This window comes from Marmota flaviventris (assembly GCF_047511675.1).
Source record: "Marmota flaviventris isolate mMarFla1 chromosome 16 unlocalized genomic scaffold, mMarFla1.hap1 SUPER_16_unloc_2, whole genome shotgun sequence".
In the NCBI taxonomy this organism is placed as follows: domain Eukaryota; kingdom Metazoa; phylum Chordata; class Mammalia; order Rodentia; family Sciuridae; genus Marmota; species Marmota flaviventris.
This window is the reverse complement of record NW_027287692.1, coordinates 325,113-331,112: the sequence shown is the minus strand read 5'-3', so window position 1 is coordinate 331,112 and position 6,000 is coordinate 325,113. Positions and strand designations below refer to the sequence as shown.

At 50.6% G+C, this 6,000-nt stretch overlaps 1 pseudogene; it reads left to right on the top strand.

The window, feature by feature from the left end:
• The first annotated feature begins 4,342 nt into the window (after window positions 1–4,342).
• The window catches only part of LOC139703694 (E3 ubiquitin-protein ligase RNF213-like), a 293,383-nt pseudogene continuing 291,725 nt past the window's right edge, over window positions 4,343–6,000 (top strand).

Here is a 6,000-nt window from a genome sequence, read left to right as displayed (position 1 = left end):
AAATTTTTAAAAATTCTTCCTCAATGGAACCTTGAGTGTAATAAACAATCCTGGAATGATTGTATGAGTATAAATATCTCTCAAGCCTTTTCTTGTAATGTTTTACAGGTGTTTGCAGAGAAGTAGAATTGAAGGATCATGGAAATCTACTTTTGATAATTTGAGGAACCAGCAATGAGTTTTCCACAGAGCCTGCACCACTTGTGTTCTAATTCATAGTGCACGAGAGTTCCGGTTCCTTCACATTCTCAGGAGCACTGGTGTTTTCTGTTTCTTGATGGTAGCCCTCATGATGTGTGTGAAGCTGCATCTCATTGTGATTTTGATTTCCCCACTGATTATTGATGTTGAACATTTTCCCATGTGCTTCTGAGCCATTTGCATATCTTCTTTGGAAGTCCTTTACCTGTTTTAATACTGGGTTGTTCTTTCCTAATTGTTGAGCTATAAGGGGTCTTTATATCATAGATCTTAATTTCTTATCAGAAATGTGATTTTCAAGTGTCTTCTTGAATTTAGGGTGTTGCCCTTTCACTGATGTTTGTGTCCCTTGAAGAATCAAGTTTTCAGGCTTGATGTAGTTTATTCTTTCTTTTGTTGCCTGTGCTTTTTGTGTTCTATTCAAAAAATCACTGTCAAATCCATTGTAATAGATTGTCTCTGTTGTGTGTTATGCGTTTATAGTTGCAGGTTTTACATTTAGGTCTTCTATCCATGTTGAGTGAATTTTTTTTCTATGGTGTCAGATAAGGTTCCAACTTCCTTGTTTGGTGAGTGGCTATCTATCCAGTTTTCTTAACAGCATTTGTTGAAAAGACTGTCCATTTCCATGGAATGCTGTTGTGAGAAATCTCTTGAGAACTTATGTTATTTTTTAAATAAACATTTTTGTAGTTGTAGATGAACAACATGCCTTTATAATTTGTTTATTTTTAGATGGTGCTAAGGATCAAACCAGTGCTTCACACATGCTAGGCAAGTGCTTTGCCACTGAGCTACATCCCCAGCCCTGAGGGTTGTTTTGTTTTGTTTCTAGATTTTCTACTCTTTTTAATTAACCTACATTTCTGTCTTTCATTTTTACACCATTTATTATGACTGTAGCTTTTCAGCAGGGAATATTGAAATTATGCTGTGTAAGGCCTCCAATGTTGTTCTTGTTCAGAATTGTTTCAGTAGTTGGTAGCTCTTGTATTTCATGTTAATTTTAGGATGGATTTTAAAATTTTTGCAGCCAAGAATCTCCACTTTATGTGCCACCACAAAACTGGGATTCTAATTAAAATAAGGTGTAGTCTGTAGTTGTATAAATATGTCAAAATATACTTTCCTCTCATGTAGAACTAAAAAGTACAAATAAAATATAATATGAAAATATGAATATAGTATTCATAAAAAAGAAGTTAGGATTTTCTTAGGGATGGCACTGAAACTGCTTAAAGTTTCCAGTCTCTTTTCTTTGAGGGAACTGGGATTTAGTCCCTCTTGGGGATGAGAAGCCTCTGGCTGAGCTGAAGGGCCCTGGACATTCCAGAGGATGTCTGGAGAGGTGTCTGAGGCTGCTGGAGGTGGAGGGCTCTGTGGGTTTGCAATGCCCTGGGAGAGGTCCCCGCAGCCTGCCCAGGCTGTAGAGGAACAAGAGGGGGTAAGCTATCATATGGGCCTTCCCTGCTGATAGTCAGAATAGAGCAAGTGCCTCCCATGCTCCTGTCCTGCTGCCCTAGAGCCCATGGGGCACAGTGCTCCCAGAGGGCAGCACTGCTTTCCCCCAGCCCCAAGGATGCCCTGAGCATCTGGGACTTGTGGACCCTGAGTGGCTGTAGATTCCTTGCCTTGTGAAGATGGAGTTGTGGAATGGTGGAGCCACCTGCCAGGGCTCCCCACCCCTGGGTACCAGGAAGAACAACTGCCAGCTGGAGCCTTGGGAGGGGAGGGTTTACAGTCCCAGGGGTTTAAAAAAGCCAAGCTGCTAAGCTGTGATGTGCCCAGCATTGTGCTAAACACGACATTATCATAAATCCCTGTCCTTCAGATGCTGAGAGTGAAGCACAGAGAGGTTAAGTAACTTGCCCACAGCCTCACAGCTAGTGGCAAGAAGAGACAGGATTTGAACCCTCTGGAACCCAAGTGCAGGTTGAACTGTGGTTGAGGTCTTGCTGGTCTGGTTTGAGGGGAGAAAAGGGGTCTGAGTGATGAGCAGCACCAGCCTGTCTTCACAGGCTTGCTGTGAGGCCGGCATTAAAATTAATTATGGATGGGGCTGGGGATGTGGCTCAAGTGGTAGCGCGCTCGCCTGGCATGCGTGCGGCCCGGGTTCGATCCTCAGCACCACATACAAACAAAGATGTTTGTCCGCCAAAAACTAAAAAACAATAAATATTAAAAAGTAAAAAAAAAAAAAAAAAATTAATTAATTATGAGACAAGACAGGGTGGTCCCTGACAGTGGCCAGGAAAGGGCAGGTAGGACAGACACAGCACCCTTAGGGGCTTCATTTAGTCCCCAAACCTTTGGGAAGTGGCAACCCACTTTCATCCTGCTGCAGGGCCTCCCTGAAAGGTCACTGCCCCCTGCCCCTCTTTTCATTTTTGGTGAGGGGCTGGGACTGGCCGAGAGCAACAGAACCACTTGCCAGCAGAACCAGGATCTGCCTGAGAACACAACACAGGCATGAGGCCTTTTTACCAAACGCCACTGATTCCTACTGTTGCTGGGAATCAGACAACAAGCAGGAGAATCAGAGGCTCGGGAACTTTTTTAGAAACTGAAACAGGACACAAGGGACTTGGCTTCCCAGCACAGAGAGGCCTCTCCTTTCAGCCATTTGGAAGTTCTCCAGGTGGTTCCACCTGCTGCAGGACCAGGGTAGGAATCCCAGGAATCCATGGGGCCAGCAAGGTCACTGTGTGCTCTGCCAGGAACCCAGGCCTGGAGGTCCCATGGATGAAGGCATGGGGGAGAGGCTGGGGTCTCTGCACAGACAGGTCGTTGGGTGAGGGCTTTGAGAGCTGTGGACCACCCATCTCTGCCCTAGGTCCCCCAGGGACCCAGGCGGGCCTCCTGCCCGGAATGCTGGGAGGTTCCTGGAGGAGGCACCAAGGTCCAGGCAGCGTGCTTCCTTTTTCTTCTATGTTTTCCTGGAGGATGTGTGTTTCTACAATGGAGGAAATAAGTTCAGAGTCTCCAGAGCATCAGGGCTCCTGGGAGGCTGGGAGTGTGCAGCTTGGAGCCTGGATGGTGGGCGTTCCTTGCAGGAAGAGCAGCCTTGCCTCTTGGGCCCAGGGTCGGTGGGTTTCAGCCAAGCCCCTGGCATGGGTCTGGTCTGTCCCCATAGGAGTCTACAGGCTCCAGGTCCCTGGTCTCCACCTTCCTTTCCCTGCCCTAGACCCAATATGCATGTGTCTCAGGAGCTGTGGCCGGGCCAGGTGTGGGTCCCACTCTCCTCGGGGTCTCTGTGTTGATGTGTGGGGCTGGGTGCTCCTCCACTGTGCCGCAAGACCCATGTGTGGGCGCTTGTTGGCTGGCAGGTGCTTTCAGGTGCTCTTCCTTGGAAGTGAGGCCCCATCAGCCTCTGGGAGGCATTAGACATAGAGGAATTATTCTTTGATCAGGGACTCCCACTGGAGCCCAGGGAAAGCTGTGGGAGGGAGCTCCTTGCCAGTGTTCAGGAGCACAGGGCGGCGGGGGAGAGGGGACTCCCTGGCTCAGTTCCAGCTCACAGACACCCAGAGTGTGGTGCCTGCTCCCAGGCTTCCTCCTGGGCAATGCAAGACCTCCTTGACACACATTAGGATGGCTGCAATAAAAGCCATCAAATCACAGGTGTCGCTGAGGAGGTAGTCTGTGTGCCTGGCTGCAGAGCCTCCCTCTAGCCCTGGATCAGCTGGTTGCCCTCATGCTTCTGCTGAAGGGACTGAGCTGGGCCATTTGTGAGGTGGCAGCACCCACTCAGGTTTTGGGCCTTGTGGCAGGTCATTTGGGGGGGCACGGTCTTTCTGTTCTGTGCTGCACATCCTGCCTGCCCACCCTGACTCCCAGCTTTTATTTCTTGTGAAAGTCTCTCTATTGACATCCACAGGCCACCCAGGGTTCTTCTCACCAGGCAAGTGGCATCCAAGTTGGGTCTGTGCCCATCAGCAGGCTGTTCTTGAGACACTAGTGGTGTGGTGGGCAGCTTAGTGTCTGCTTTTTGAGGTTCACTTTCCAGAGCATTGGTTGGGTGTGTTCCAGGTTCACTATAATACGAGTAGAGAAGCTTGCTCGTGTAATGAAGGTGCTGTGAACATGAGGAAAGCAGGGCCGCTTCATCCCTGTAGAGGGATGCTGTCACTCACAAAGGGCTATGGCTGTTCCTGAGTACCATGGTCGCACACTATTTCACATGTGGGTTGGGCTGGGCCCTGGTGAGTTTGGAGACAAGGTGCCTGGTGTGGACCTTCCTCCAGGGGCATGGGTGGACCAACAGCTCCCTGCTGTGGTGTTGGTGGGCATAGCCATGTCAAATCAGGTTGGACTTGCCCAGGTCAAAGTGAGCCCTTCATGTCAGCAGCACAGGTGCAGTGGAAGGAACTAGTGTGCCCAGGAGTAAGGGAGGGAGGAGGGGCCAGGCAAGGTTGGGGAAGGGTCCTCAGAGGCCATGCTGTGAGATGCTTGGCTTAGGGGTAGCCTTTCAGGCTGGGGCTTGGTTGCTCTTTTCAGGAGGGTGAGACCAAGGACGGGTTGGCTGCTCCTGGAGAAAAAACAGGTGAAATCAGCTCAGAACCCAAAGACCTGAGGAAGCCAGAAGGGAGTGACAAAAATTACACGGCTGCAATGACAAAGGAGAAGGAGCAGAAGAACCGGAAGGCCAGTGCACAAGCTGTCCCCACAAGGTACCAAGTCGCCAGCCCAGGCCCAAGGCACAGGGAGGCCATCTGTGCCTGTTGAGGGCCGCTGGGATGAGTTCAGTCCAGGGGTTGCAGGGGAGGCGGGCTGCCTAGGCCAGGGACTCACACCCTCCTCTCCACTTCTTGGCCGCTTGTGATGGGCAGCGGCCAGGGGTGAAAATTACCAGTAGAGAAAGAGGAGGTAGGCCAGGCCAAGAGCAGTTGGTGACCACAGTGCTTCCTTCTCTCTTCCAGCTGGCTGAAGCCCGAGGAGGGGATCACTGTGCACTTCCATGCCATCATCCCCAAGCATGTCACCTTCGACCCCGAGCTCCACACGGTGTTCATCAAGGGAGGAGAAGAGCTCGGACGGCCCGAGTGGAGTGACGCTTGCAAGATGTACTATGTTGAGTGAGTCCCGCGGTCCCCAGCCCTCCGAGTGTGTGTTAGAGTTGATCAGTGAGCCCCCAGGGTGGCCCTGCTCCCTGGATGAGTGTGTGTTTGATATTCCCAGCATACATGTCTTCGTTTCACTTCGCTATGGCTCTTTTTTCTGTCCTAACTGGAAACAAAGCCCTGCCCTGTTCTAGACATGCTGTCTTGGTCAGTGTCCGTTATAGCTTTGGGTCTATGTTCCCGGTGTTTGAGACCTCAATCTTCTGAGTTAAGACTTCCGGATAACTGGCCAGTGTCTGTTGATTTGCAGGGACTTACATGAGCACAGGTCCCTCATCAAAGGCAGCATTGTCATTCCCAGGCAGAGCCTGGATAGAGCCATCCCTTACAAGTATGTCCTTCAGCATTGCCAAGATTCCAACTGCACCGTGGAGTATGAGTACATCTATGAGCAGCCGCAGAAGGCGGGCGAGCATGTGAACCGCTGCCTGTATGTCAAGTCCTCCCTCCTGCGCTCCGGAGGTAAAGGGCCTTTCCTGTGGCACCTGTGTCCTGGCTTGGATGCTGCTGTGTGGAGCAGACTGCCTGGTCTGCATGGGTCCTCTGCTGTGCGCTGCCCCTGCTGTGGTTTAACTATTGCGAGAGAGGAAATGGGAAGGAGAGAGGACGAGCCAGAGGAAGGGCTTGGGCAGTGGGCAGAGTGGGCCCCAGGTCCCAGGCAGACTCTGGGACAAAGCAG